At 42.9% G+C, this 14,251-nt stretch overlaps 1 long non-coding RNA gene across 1 annotated transcript in view; it reads right to left on the bottom strand.

Annotated features, from left to right (window-relative positions):
- LOC109316087 overlaps nt 1–14,251 on the bottom strand; it is a 23,231-nt gene that overhangs the window by 760 nt on the left and 8,220 nt on the right. Inside the window, exon 2 of the long non-coding RNA XR_002102675.1 lies at nt 12,234–12,245. This is a non-coding gene — a long non-coding RNA (uncharacterized LOC109316087). The remainder of the gene's footprint in view (nt 1–12,233; nt 12,246–14,251) is intronic.

The raw sequence follows: 14,251 nt of genomic DNA, 5'->3' as shown, positions 1-14,251 counted from the left end.
ATGGACTGGAGCATCCCCTTCACATCCTGAATCTTCGCTCCGGGCAGGCAGTAGACCTCACGTGCTGAGGGATCCTGGCGACAGATGGGGCCCTCCGTACCTCTCAGGATGGAGTCACCAATCACGATGGCGCGATGCTTCCTCCTCTTAGGCCTCTTGACTCCCGCCGCCTGCACAGGACATTGTGTTCTGATCTTTACTATGCTGTTCTTCCCAACTCTCTTTATTCAGATCCAGGATTCCCCTTGGGTACTGGCCGTACAATAGTTCAAAGGGTGAAAACCCGGTTGAGGCCTGTAGTGCCTCTCTTACAGCAAACAACAATGGTGGTATCATTTTATCCCAATTCTGAGGACTCTTGACCATAAATTTCTTTAATATTGGCTTCAAAGTCCAGTTAAAATGCTCCATGAGCCCATCCATTTAGGGGTGATACAGTGCCGTCTTCAGGTGTTTAATCCCCAAAGCTTTACTCACTCCCTCAAACACACAAGATGTAAAATTTATTCCCTGGTCTGTCAGCAGTTCTCTAGGGGGTCCTACTTGTGAGAATATCTTCAACAGCTTGTTTGCCACCTTTGGAGCAGACACTGTCTGCATCGGGACAGCTTATGGGTACCTTGTTGCATAATCCAGTAAAACTAAAATATACTGACTACTGGTGCTACTTCTGGGAAGAGGTCCCACGATGTCCACTGCCACCCACTCAAAGGGAACCTCTACCAAAGACATCAGAATTAAAGGAGCTTTTGGAGAGTGCCTTGGGTTCACTTTTTGGCACACAGGACATGAAGCACAATACCTTGCCACTTCCCGCAATAGTCCTGGCCAAAAAAATCCTGCCTGAATGCGAGCTTCTGTTTTGTCCCTGCCCAAATGTCCACCCATAAGAAGCTCATGAGTCACCTTCAATAAAGCCCGTTGATATCGCTGATGTACCAGCAACTGTACACCCTCCCCTCCTTCAGGCTTCCCTTGCTCAATGCGGTACAGAAGGTCACTTCTTACCTCAAACCTTGGTGTTGTCTTCATCAGCTCTGGTCATAATACCTCGCCGTTTCATTGAGCCAGGTGTTCCTGCAAAGCATACCGAAAATCTGCCTCCCAACTCTGCTCCATCTGGAAATGTTCATCCTCCCACAAATGCGCAACATCCACCTCTTGCTTCGCCTCTTTTTTGGGAGGAGGTTGTTCGGTTTCACCTGAGAATCCCTCAGCCTTCAGGTCACCTTCCCATCCAGCCTCTGGCTTCCCAGTCTCCCAGGGCCTCCAACAGCAACTTTCTCTCATCTCAGTCCCCTCCTTTTGCTTCATGCTGGCTCTCTCTTTCAACAACTCTGGCAAGTCACAGCCCAGTACTACTGGGTAGGGTAAGCACTCAGTGATCCCAACTAGCATCTGGTGGGTCCTATTGCCTACTTGTAGGATGACCCCCACTCTGCGAATTTCAATGGAATCCCCGCACCAGCATTGCACAATTACATGCTCTGCTATTTCCCTGTCTCAGTAGTAACACGTCGCTCCACACCATTGTCTGCAATAAGCCTGAGTCCAGCATAGCCCATACCTTTTTTCCCTCCATCATCATTTCCACCGTCAATGCGGGTGGCTCATCTCCCACCTCAGAGTCAGCTCTGGCTCCGTAGCTGCACCTAGGTCATTGATTGAGGGTGGATGCTCCCGCTCATGTTGGCTAACAGTGCCAGCTGTCTTGCAGCTTGATCCTGTAGGCCTTGTATTGTTTGGTGTAGCCAATCCAAGACTTGCTGCTGTGACTCTGTGTCTGGGGTTAGTGTCTGCTCTCACTTCTCTCTCTCCATGGACCCAAGAGTTTTTTCCCTCATATGGGCAAACCAACATCCTACCACGCATACTGCCATATGAAAAGTATCCAGCCAATGCACCATTGTAAGAGGGGTGCCTCTTTGGGGTCTGTCTACTGGTGGCCCAGCCCACCTGTTATGGGCCAACCACCCACCTTCTCTCCTGCCATGCCTTGTTGTTAATTGATTAATAGATGTATTAAAGTGGGAGGCTGCCCATTTTCTGCCCTAATGCAAGGGGGAACTATCTGTGGCTCCATTCCTCCTCTACACCGCAGCCCAAGCCTCGCAGATGGTATTTAGAAATTCCTCTTTAGTCAAATGGTTACTGTCTTTCCCTGCTTCTAGATACCCTCCTATAACATGGAACCCTAACCCTGTTACTAAGAGACAGGGTGGCCTCTTTAAGTCCAGAACCCCTTTAAGTCTAGGCCACTGTGGGCCTACCCCCCTTTCCTCTAGCTAGGCCTGTCAGTCAAAAAAACCCCAATAAGAGTTGGACTCCCAGGCTCTAGCTCTAAAAAAAAAAAAAAATAACCCCTCACTCAGGCTCCTGCCCCTCTGAGGTGCTGGGGTCCACTCACCCCTGAGTAATTGTACCCTCTTCTGGTGCTGGGGTCAGCTCACCCCCAAATATTGCACCCTCTCTGGCGCTGGGGTCCATGTGCCCCAAAATGCTGCACCCTCTCTGGCTCTGGGGTCCTCTATGAGGCCTCCTCCATCCCCTTATAGCCTCAGCCAAACCACCGGTCTTAAACAGTAAACAAAACCACAATCCCCTGGGCTGTAACATAAATTCAAGCTGCCTGGCTATAAGATCATCCAAGCCATACTAGGGAATACTCCATCTCTCAGTAGTCAGAAGCTGCTCCTGCAATCAGTCCTCTTTCCCCTTGCTTGCTCTGGAAGAGCTCCTTCCCCCTTGGCTACTAGCAGGGAACTACCATCTTGGCCTCAGCCCTGGGGTTTATATGTGAGCCAGGCCCTGCCCCTTCTGGTCACCTGACCAGCTGGCAGAGTTTGCGTCTTAACACCTACTTGACCAGCCGGCCATGGTTCTGGACTTAAAGGGACCACCCTGTCTCTTAGTAAGAGAGTTAGGGTTCCCTGTTACAGAAAGGTATCTAGAATCAGGGCAAGACAGTAACCATTTGGCTAACAAGGGCAGCATGGTTGCCCCTGATGCCCAGTCTGCTACACTATCCAAGACCACCTTGATGGTTTCTACCCATCTATTTCTGTTTTATTCTCCCTATCTTACACTTAGTAGCTTCAGTATTTATTCCATCCTTTTCATATCTCTATTTTAATTCTGAGCATTTGTTAAATAATAATTAAAATAAAAAATAGATGAAGAACATTCTTTATTCTTCTATTTTCTGTGTAGTCTCTCTTTGCTTTCTGGGTTTTTTGCCCCCTCCCCTTTCAATTTATCTTTCACAGCTTTTCCAAGAACTGTAATGTAGGAACATTGAAAAAAAAGCAGAATCAAATTATATCTCCTTTGAGGATGTGCAACGCTGGGGAAGAAGATAGTAGATTACCCAGGCAGCTGTGGCAGGAAACATTAGGCCTGCTAAAAGCATAGCGCCCTTTTAACATGTTCAGAAAACAGGAATTTCTTTTTCAGTGAAAAAATTACTGTTCTAAGTGAGACTAAAGTTATACCCCAAGTTCTATAAGTAGCATGGACAGAATCCGTATTCTCCTACACATCATACAAATGATAGATATATGGCAGTTGCCATGCTAAGGAAGTAAAAGAATTTATCCAGACCGTGATTCTATAAGTTGTACAGAATATGAAGTCAGAAAGACTCATTATGGGGAGAAAAATACTAACTTATTCTTTCTTTATAATGCCACTATATATTCTTTAAATCTCAGCCTGCATGACAACAAACAAAGCAGCCTCAAACACAGCCTGGAATGGGTTTTTTCTGTTCATTATTAGTAATGGTAAACACCCTCCGCCCAAAACTTTTTTTGCAGAGGAAAGAATGTTTTATTAAACTGCATTTTCAGTTATGGTCTAGGTGATTTGTTGCACTGAAGAAACTAGATGCAATAAGTTAAAAATATTTTGTGATCTTAGTTCCCTGTGGTCTTCATTTTGTAGAAAGATCTATGCCACATACAATATGCTAGGCACATTTGTCACTCTTCTTTCAAGACCCAAGAGCAAGTTAAACTACAAAACATACTTGAGTTTTCCTTTTCATCATTTAAAAGAACCCCAAATCCGTAAAAGACATTTTTATCCTGAAGTGACTTTGCAAATTTAGCTTTGTGAACTAAAATAAATTTCTGATTCACCTATGTTCAGTTACAAATATGTATATACGGAGGAGAGGGGGGTGGAGGGAACGAGAATTTCTCTCTCTGATCTGCCTGCCCTACAATTTAAGCATAATCTCAGAGCCAAACAGGGTTCTTTCCTCAAGCAAAATCACTAAATAAGCATTATACCAATCAAAAAACACCCCCAATGAAATCTGTACATACATTCATGGTCTTCAGGGGGCTTTCATAGTTATAGTGTTACTGTTTCATAAAATGAAACAGAATTAGTTTCATCTTAGTTATTCTATACTTACAGAGCTAACAAGAATCTAAAGCAGTAAAAACCTTATTTATCTGCAGATATGACTCTGAACACACAATGGGATTGGTTGTCCTGTTGAAGATGTGTCTATTAATAATAGCACCTTTTTTAAAGTGAAAATCCACATGATGCCTAGATGAAAGGATGCTAGATGCCCCACTACAGAAAGCCCCAAGACAGATGGATAGATAGATAGGACAAGGTCCAGTGGTAAATCTTACCTGAAACACTTTTCTGTAAGTTAAAAGAGAATCATCAACCCAGTCAGTATATCACTTGACTCATAGCTACTGCTCCATCCTATAGTTTGAGTTATTGTTGATGTGGCAGGGCACTATGTATGCCTGCCACTTTAAGGCCATGGAGCTGGCAGCCTCCAGATGCCTAATGAGAACAGCCATTTTAGGCTCAAGGCTTTCTATATAAAGAAGGCAGTTTGGCTGCTGGAGTGCAGGCAAGAACACTGCCTGGCCAGAGGTCTGCTGAGTTTCATCTGGAGGTAAGGGAGGAGCTGTAGGGTATGGTAGGAGACTCCTGATCCTGGGTACGACCGGAAACTACACCCTTCTGGGAGTGGGTAGCCTGGTGGATCTCTCAGTGGTGCGGGAGCCCCCAAGAAATGCCAGGCCAGTGATCACCCTGGTGAAAGGTGGGTTGGGGCGACTTAACCCCTAGCCCTCACCTCAGGGTGAGCCATGTTCCACTAGAAGTAGTTGTGGGGGTGCAAGCCCTGAGAAGGAGAGTTGGAGGCCAGGTGTGGCCAAGTCCACCTGAGCCCTGTGGGGGTTTGAGACCCCAAGGAGGAGAGTTGGGCCCAGGCATGGCTATGGCCACCTGAGCCCACCTGTGGAGTGAGACCCCGAGTAAAGGGAGTGTTATGAGCAGTAGGAAGCCCCCAGTGTGAGGGGGGCAGCATGTGGAGCCCCCAGTGTGAGGGGAGCAGTGTGTGGAGCCCCGTCAAGGGAGAGGAGGCTCAGCCAGAGAGAGAGAAACCTGAGTCCTGACCCCAGAAAGTCCTCCAATGTGGGGAGGCAGAACTTGAGTCAAATATAACACCAGTAGTAGCACCACAACATGCTGCCCAGGGGGGAGTGAGAGTCCCTTGTGAGACGCTGAGGCACCAGTTGTGGTGTGAGGTAACCCTAGCTCCCCATGTCTGTGGAGGAGGACCCAGAGAGGGGGACCCCAGAATAAGAGTATGGGTCATACAGCAAGGCCTGCCAGAGCTTCCCCTGACTGGCCCAGGGGGCCAGGACCTGGAGGGTTAGAAGGGCAAGGAGGTCCTTTCAGAGGGATGTCCAAGAGCCAGGGGCGTGGGGTCCCCACTGGCCTGGAGGTGGGCCGGGGTTAGTGTGAGCCAAAAGGTCCCAGGGAGGGGACCACACCCAAAGGGAACCAGTGGCAGGAAGAGATATGGCCCAGTATGATGGCGGCAGAGTCTGCCTGGAGGGAAGAACTCAGTTGGGGGTCCTACAGCAGGATTCTGGGCCCCATAGTGGGGGAATGGTGCATATAAGAACATCAGAATGTCATCTGCGAGGCTTGGGCTGCGGTGTAGCGGAGGAATGGAGCTGCAGATAGCGCCCCCTAGCAGCAGGGCAGGAAATAGGCAGCCTCCCACTTAATTAACACCTGTTAATTCATTAAGATCAAGGCATGGCAGGAGAGAAAGCGGGCGGTTAGCCCAAGAACAGGTGGGCAGGCCACATGGACATTGGCCGCAGTAGGCCCTGTTACAGTTGACAAGCCTTCCTTCTTTAAAAGAAAAGAAAAAAAGAAACTGTTTAGGATAAGCTAAATAGAGAAAGACGCCCTCCCAAAACAAGTGGAAGATTCTCTGCAGGTCCAGGGTTCCATATAAAAAAACAAGAAGGAATTAGGGACACGACCACAGTTAATTGTTTTTAACCATTTCAAACCCTGTAGGGGTTTGCATGCAAGTCATGCAATTCAGGTAGCAGCACCAAAAGGCTGCTTGTTGCAAGGATGCTATAAGGCACAATTCTAGCAGAAGGAGATGAAAAGTCCCAGTGCTAGTGCTGAACCCTAGGGTTACCCTTTGGATGAAACTCTTTCTAAGTACATTTTCAAGTCTCAGAAGCTATGCAAAACTAAGGCACGGCCTTTTATTTTCTTCCAAGTGCATGACAAAAGCGGGAGGAAGGGGGTTATAAAATGTCACATTCTAATTTGAAAAAAGCTCCACTGGCAGGGGGAGAGACTCCTAAAATCCCTTTCACATGTTTTCCCTCAGGAAGATATGATGAGTCTCTCTTCAGTTTGTACCCAAGCAAAATCTCTTGGTCCTAAGAAGGAACACTTTATTAAAATTCAAGAAAAATTGTTAAGTCACTTCTTACAACTGTTCCTCCTGTCTAAGATTGTATAATACTTTTGTGAAGTTTAATCATCTTGTTCTTCAATATTTTGTGACCCAAGGCTGTAGTCTACCATACTATGCATTTAAATGCAGGGCTTACAAGGAATTAAAGGATATTAACATAAGAAACACAGAGGTGCTTATTCATGCAAATTACATTAAACAGCAGATAAGCACTTGATTTTTTGCCAGAATCGAGGAAAACATACATATTTTTGGGCAACAGTTGAATCTTGTGCTGTATTTACGTTCTTTAATACAAAGAACTTAGATACAAAACAGAGAAAGCCTTTTCTCTTTACGGAAATGATGAGCCCATCTCACATATGTTTATCTGAGCAATTAGATTTCCAAAACAAATGACAAACATTACTCTTATAAGCCTATACCAAATTCTGAAACAGTGTTTGGGACTGTAACATAATTGGTTTCAATAGCACATTAATTCACATCGCCATTAGTAAAATCTGCACTTATAAATTAACATGGGTACTCTGGCACTTAGCCAATGAGAAGATTTCAGTAGGTCAAGATATGCAAAGTCTCAGGAGGTTGGAAGATGTAATGACAGACAGCTGTATTACTAATTTACGGCCCCCTCCTAGTAAACCTATCAATATATGTTCATCAACATTTAGAACCAGTAATTTCTATATTTTTAGTTCCTTTCAGTATTATGTATATCAGCCTGTAATAGAAGTCATTAGAACAGCTACCAGTATTTATTTAACCATATGCTAAATTTAAACATGCAATAAAATGTGTTTGGAGTAAAAAAACACAAGCACAATTAAAACAGGGCTTTAAATTTTTCAATAACATTTTAAAATAGTAATGGTTGAATGAAAAAGATTTGGAAAAATAGCTTTGATTCCAAATGTTTAAAAAGCCTGTGACTTAACACTGCCTGAAAGGAGCATCTAAATGTGTATATTCAAGAGTGGATAGGAAGTATTGGAAAACAACAAAAATGCATCTACATATAATAGATTGTTCACTCATACAAATCCCAAAATTAGTGTGTTAGAATAGATCGAGAAGTGAAAATTAACAAGGTATACCAGGAACTAGAAGCCAGATACCACAATGGTGATTAAAAGGAAGCTTCTATCGAAGCTACCAACAAGGGCTTCAAACCTCAAACAATAGTTATTACATTGAAAATAGATAAGATCCTGACAGAAGAAAGAAAGTGAAAGCTGTGAGGAACTAAATGAGAATAAAGATTTGTTAATTGATATTGACTAGCAAGTTTAAAGAAAACAAGAAGCAGAAATGAGAAACAACACTCACAATAAAAAGGATGAAGAATAGAGAAGCTTTTAGAAGGGAATAGATGAGTGGACAGAATTAGGGATTAAAAAATAAATAACTGAGACACCTAGTTTATCATGACAAACCCTTAAAACAAAAGTGATTGATTGAAATATAGAACATTACTTATGCTAGATTGTACTTATAATGTCACTAACTTTACTTCGCTTTGTCACTTGAGTGCATATTATACAATTAAGCTCATGAAAAGAAAGATTGTCGTCTCATGGCCAGAGGAAGAAACTGTAAGCCAGGACAAATGGGTTCTCCTTACAGCCATATACACTATACTAACTCACTGTGCTGTTATCTTTGTATTATAGTTTAATAGGTGTAACGCTACCTACCACACAGTGGGCATATCTACACATGCAATTAGTTTGCCTCAGACTCGGGCACATTTTGCACTGGAATCAGCTGCTCCTGGGCACAGTGTCTTCACGTAGACCCAGAAATACAGCAGTTTGAACCAGAGTGGAGCAGCTCCGGCTTGGCAGTAGGCTCAGGGGGTGAGACTCAGGCTCTGGGTGGTGGTGTCAGGTGGTGGAGGGGATGGCTTGAGCACAGTGCCCAAAATGTAGAGCTGTGTGATTGACCCCGCAAGCCTGCTGCCAGCCTGGAGGTGCTTTGCCACCGTTCAAACTACTGCAGTTCACACATGCTTTCTGTGCTGTAAATTACTCCACTGTAAGATAGTACTTTCCCTGACAGTACTATCTTATAGCAGAGTTAATTAATTTACTGAGCCTAATGCTGGTGCATTAGTAGATGATGATACTTTACTGTGGAGATTAGTCACCTCTGCAGTAAAGCACACATGTAGACACACCCAGTATGTATTGTATATCTTAACCAACATTATTTAAAAGGTTTATTAAAGAGTTTCAGAAAAAAAATGCTATTTCTATGCAAAGTATTACAACATTCCTTTCACCAAGCACCATATTTAGTATACAGTTCCACAATAAACAAGCCTGAAACCTAATTTTTCAGTTCCAATAATTTCATTTGTTTATGTCTTTAAAGTGAACAAATTTTGGGGAACAAAATCTGGGAAACTATCTCAGATGTTCCACATACCTAGAAATAACTTGCACTATTCCTGGTTCTGGATATTGTGGCTGCTATAGTGCAATGTTTTGAACAGACTATTAAACCTACCCATGCCTACCTCCTGAACTGGAATCAAAATAAACACATTTGTGTTTCAGTGGGTGTGTCTACACATGTATTTACATGTGCACCATTGCTCAAGGCCCTTTAAGTGTGCATCTACATATGGATGTGCATCAAGAAGCATTAAATTTAGGCACAAATAGCTATGTCACATTAGAGCATATGCAGGCATGCTAATGCACATTAACACAGTGCCTATCTATTGATGCACATTACATTAATGTGCATTAGTGTGTCTACATGTTTCCTAATGCAACTTAGCTATTTGCGCCTAAATTTGATACTTGCTTTATGCAGGTATCAAATTTAGGCTTGAATAGCCTGAAATTGCTATTTTTATGGTCCATTTATGGTATGCACATGTAGACATGCTCCCTTCATGAGCCTTAAATTGGGCATGCTCCCTTCATGAGCATTAAATGTGCATGAGTAGATACACCCAGTGAGACCAGGCTAATTGGCTCTCCCTCTCAATACAATTCATTAGAATAGGCAACCACAGAAACTGCAATCCCAATCCAGAAGTAACATAGTCACGTTCACATGTTAATAGGTAGCATTGTCCTGTAAGATAATACAGCAGGATGAGGGACAGGGATTTATACCGTGAGCCTTTAGTTTAAAATTTTATTTTTAAGCCCTGACCTTTTAAAGTCATACATAAAGGTTCATTATCTGGAATTTATAACTTATGAATCAGCTCTATTAGTTACAGCTGCTATTCAGTTTCTTAGTTGCTAATGCAGTGGGCCACCAACAAGCTCAGGGCCTGGTACAGTTTTTCATTGTGCACTATCACTGCTAAGCAGGACTGGTATTGATCCTGGAACAATTTTCCCATTTTTAGGAATAAAATTCTATTTCAGGAAGTCCTCAGACACACATACCCACTGAAGCATTTGAGAATATCTCAGAAAATCCAGTAGTACAATTAGGGTGCTATTGCAGCCATCATGGTTCAGGAAATATGCAAAAAACAAGGCTTCACTTCACATTGTTTTGTGATATCTTTTATTGAATTATCTGTACAGTTGGGAAAGATATTAGGCAATCTCTTGGGCACAAAGTGCCCCTTCAGGGTAGATGGTTGCTTTTTGTATCTGGAATTCATGACTGTAGCCCAACTAAAATGTAATATTATTCAATTTTTCTTCAAAAAATTCAACAGAATTTTACATTAATTTTGACAGAATTTAAAGGGTTAGAAGCAGCATAAAGTGGACCATCTCCCTTTTGTCATTTACCATGACAGACTTATCTATTCTGAATAAACCAAACTGACATTGCCAAGGAATGTAGTCGTGAAAACAAATGAGTTTCAAATAAGCAATCACACAGACTAATGCTCTGGCTTCAACATGATCCTGATCTTTAAAACCAAAGTGTTAATTAAATAAAAAGTAATAACATCTCAACAAGGCATCATGCATTTGAAATGATAGCACTAGAAAGCCCTTGGAGTAATAGCAGCAAAACGTCCATCACGTTTATGTAAGTGAAGTTTATGCCTTGCTAAGTGCTTCTTAATATTGTATAGTTGGTGTTTTGTTTACAAGGTTATAAAAATTGACAGGCTCCTACTGTTAAAACTATTAATGGGAAGGGTATGGTGTGTCATGGCTTGGATTCCCAGTTTACCCCTTTTATTTGGATCTAAAAATTTAGTGGCATTTTAATATACACTTATGAGTAACATTCTACTGAGAGAAAAACAAATCAAAAGCAATTGGTTAATAAAATTTTTAAAACAAAATCTGCTAGTGGAATATTTGCTCCAGCTAAGGCTGCCTTTCTTTAAAATCTTTACACCAGAACAGACCCTTCAGTTAAACTCCAAAAGAAGGGTTTAGTCAAGACTTTCAAATAGCCCTGCAGCTAGGGATCATTTTTTACGATTGTCACTTACCTGTGCTATAACCACAGAAGACCTGGAAGGGGTTGAAAATGTCTTGCTCTTTATGTACTTATTTGGAAACACATGCCTAAAGGAGAGTTCTGGCTAAAAGTTTCCAATGAGCGCATTGGCTATGCCCACGCATGAAATCTTCAGTACGGATTTCAGGTGAAGACTTAAGAGAAAATTTATCCTTGTAGATAACTGTGTTAGGGGTTCTGCCATGACAGACTGTAACCATCCTACTTCATTGTCAATGCTATCACTACCAAAAAACCTGATTTGGCAGGTAAGTGCACAAGACAGCAAGTAGCCAATGGCTCAAAATGGAGGGTACATGAGGTCTTGTGGAAATTAAGTTAAGGTCCCAAGGAGTGATTAATTTTCATATTGATAGGTAAACCTCCAAACACCCTGTCAGAAATGTCCCGACCAGGGGGGCCTGAAGAAAAACAATTGCTCTTTCACAAAAGGGTGGATTGGTGTAAAAACTGCTTTTATTTATCTTGCCGAGAGGCCTGTTTGTTTAGTTACAACTGGTATCTCAGAATACCTTGAAGATGCGATCCGCATAGAGAATCTTTTCCACTTCACGAAAGAAGTTCTTTTAAAATCAACCTTTTCTATTGCTAAGGATATCATGAACATTTTAGGAAGTCCCCACTGGATTCAGGCACTTTGGCTAAGTATAGACATTCAAAAAGCTCCTGGCAGAAGCACTTTCACCTAAAGCACTTTAAGTTAGAGTGTTAGTGAGCCAAACAGATGTTTGATGGTGGGGAGGGGCTCAGAGCCTAGCTGCACTCATGCTTCCCATGAGGCTGTCAGAGTGGCCCCTCTCCCCAGTCCTAACCCCTCCTCAGCAGCTGGCATCTGTCAGCAACAGCTGGCAGAAAAGAGACACCACACCCCAGATCCCTTCTGCTGCCATGATGCGGCTCGCAGCTGGCCAAAGGGAGGAGGCAGGGCTTGGATCAGAGGTGTCACTGACTCGGATCAGTGACAGCTGAGGGGGGCTAGTGCTCAGGAAGAGCAAATAACCTCTGCCCAAGGCTAGCGAGCGCCTTCCACTATGCTTCCTGCAATGGCAGCAGAATGAAACCTAGCTGAACTTGTGATGGATGTGGCACAGTGTTTTGAAAGTGCTCCAACAAAAAGTGCTTTAGTCTAGAACCTCATCCATCAAGGGATGACTTAGACTACCATGTGCCATTTTTCAAGTGCTCTAACAGCTGTGAACATCTGTTCAGTTATGGCCTTAAAGCACTTTCTGTGCATTTAAAGCATGATGGGTTTAACTTATGTACCTAGCCTTTAATATCTTCACTCTGAAGTGGAGACTGTGAAGATTGGTGCGATAAAGGTAACCATTATACTGTAATATGTGGACAACCGTTAATGCCAGGTCTATCAAAGTCATCCTGATGTATCTTTAGTTCAGTTTTTTTATAAGTTTGGAATTACCAGAATATGGACAAAAAAGAAGAGAGAAATCAACTGCAAGGAAGCAGAAAGATGTCAATAACAGAACCCAGGCTTGTCATAAATCATCAGTTCTGGAATATGGAATATTTACAGTTTTAGAGGAATTTCTTCTGGAATAATCTTCAAGATTAACACCCCACTGGAAGCCTCAAAGATAATGCTGTTCCAAATGTAGAAATGGCAGTCTCACTGTTTTTGACTGAAGCTGGATCTGTCTCCTCCCTGCTCATTGTGGTAAAATTTTGTAGTTGTATCAGTTCATCAACACTTAGCCTTTAATAGACAAAAAAGTGCTTCAAAATGCTTGGTCTGAACTTCATTTCTGAGATATCTGCATGCTTTATTGACACATGAACTAATCATACTGGAGTCTACATGCCAGCTCTGAATCATAGAACCCCGACTCATTATGGGTGCTTGTACACATGACAATAGGATAAGCACTCTAGGATTTGTTTTGCTTCATAAATGAAAGTTTCTCTTTCAGTGGGGACTGATCTATTATGTTCTACAAAGTTCTCCACAAAATAACTTTAATTTTTTGAAAATTTCCTCTGTCCCAAGATGTTCTCTGTTGCCTGAATGTCACATCTTTCAAAATATCCCCCATCTCCACCAGTCCCCACAGGGAGTAAAGCCAGTCAGCACCGAGGGAAGATATTGGCTCCAGGCAGCATGAGAGGCCATCTTATTCCTTAAGGAGAGCTTATTCTTTGAGGCAGCAGTCAGAGCAACAGAAGATGACAGGTCATCTCTAAGGAGCACAGTAAAATAAGATGCCAGTGAACTAAAAAAGAAATATTTATATTTTACCAATGTCAAGATGAAATTAAATTTGACTGAGTATATCAGCAACATGGAAATCATTCAGTTATCCCCCCACACACGGTAAACATCCAGTGAGTATGCTCATTCCGAATTAAAACAATCTTAAGTTTAAGAGAACTGTAATATATTTATTTATAGAAATGCAGTTAATGACTCAAGTATATATGGTTCTTCCCTATAGCAAAACTTCATGAAGAAAACCCATGGAAAAAAATGTAATACTATAGCAAGATCAGGTGCCAGGGCGGCCATGACACTCACTGGTAACCTTGAAACTCCTGCTCTAATTCAGCTCCCCAGGTCCCCTTCCTATTCCCTCTCCTGACACACCTTGATGTAATGAGTTGATGGATGAAAAGAGAGGCTGCCTTTGGTTTTAAGGTCTGGCTTTCTGCCAGAAGGTCCCTCTCAGACCCACAGGTCCCAATCCTGCCCCTCATATCAAGTGGGTGTTCTTGGCCCATCTGTGGCCCCAGGGAACCTGTCACTTTCAGGACTACTCGTGGCCCCTCACCTCACCTATCTATAGTAGCTGTGCCCATGCCTTGCAGATGTTCCCAGTCATTACTCGGGTGGGGCATTTTGTCCTTGTCCAATACCAGTGTGGGCACTGGGGTGCGCCTCCCGGTTGCGGGTCACCCCAAAGGTCCCGAATGGCCCCTGTAGAGTATAAGTACGCGCCGGACCGCTGGTGCCCCGTTAGTCTCGCCTGCCACGTCTTGATGGACAAAGGGGTTCACCCAAAA

Source organism: Crocodylus porosus, unplaced genomic scaffold (assembly GCF_001723895.1).
Source record: "Crocodylus porosus isolate Cpor-Errol unplaced genomic scaffold, CroPor_comp1, whole genome shotgun sequence".
Classification (NCBI taxonomy): Eukaryota; Metazoa; Chordata; order Crocodylia; family Crocodylidae; genus Crocodylus; species Crocodylus porosus.
Note: the sequence above shows the minus strand (reverse complement) of the source record. Positions and strands in the feature narration are given on the sequence as shown.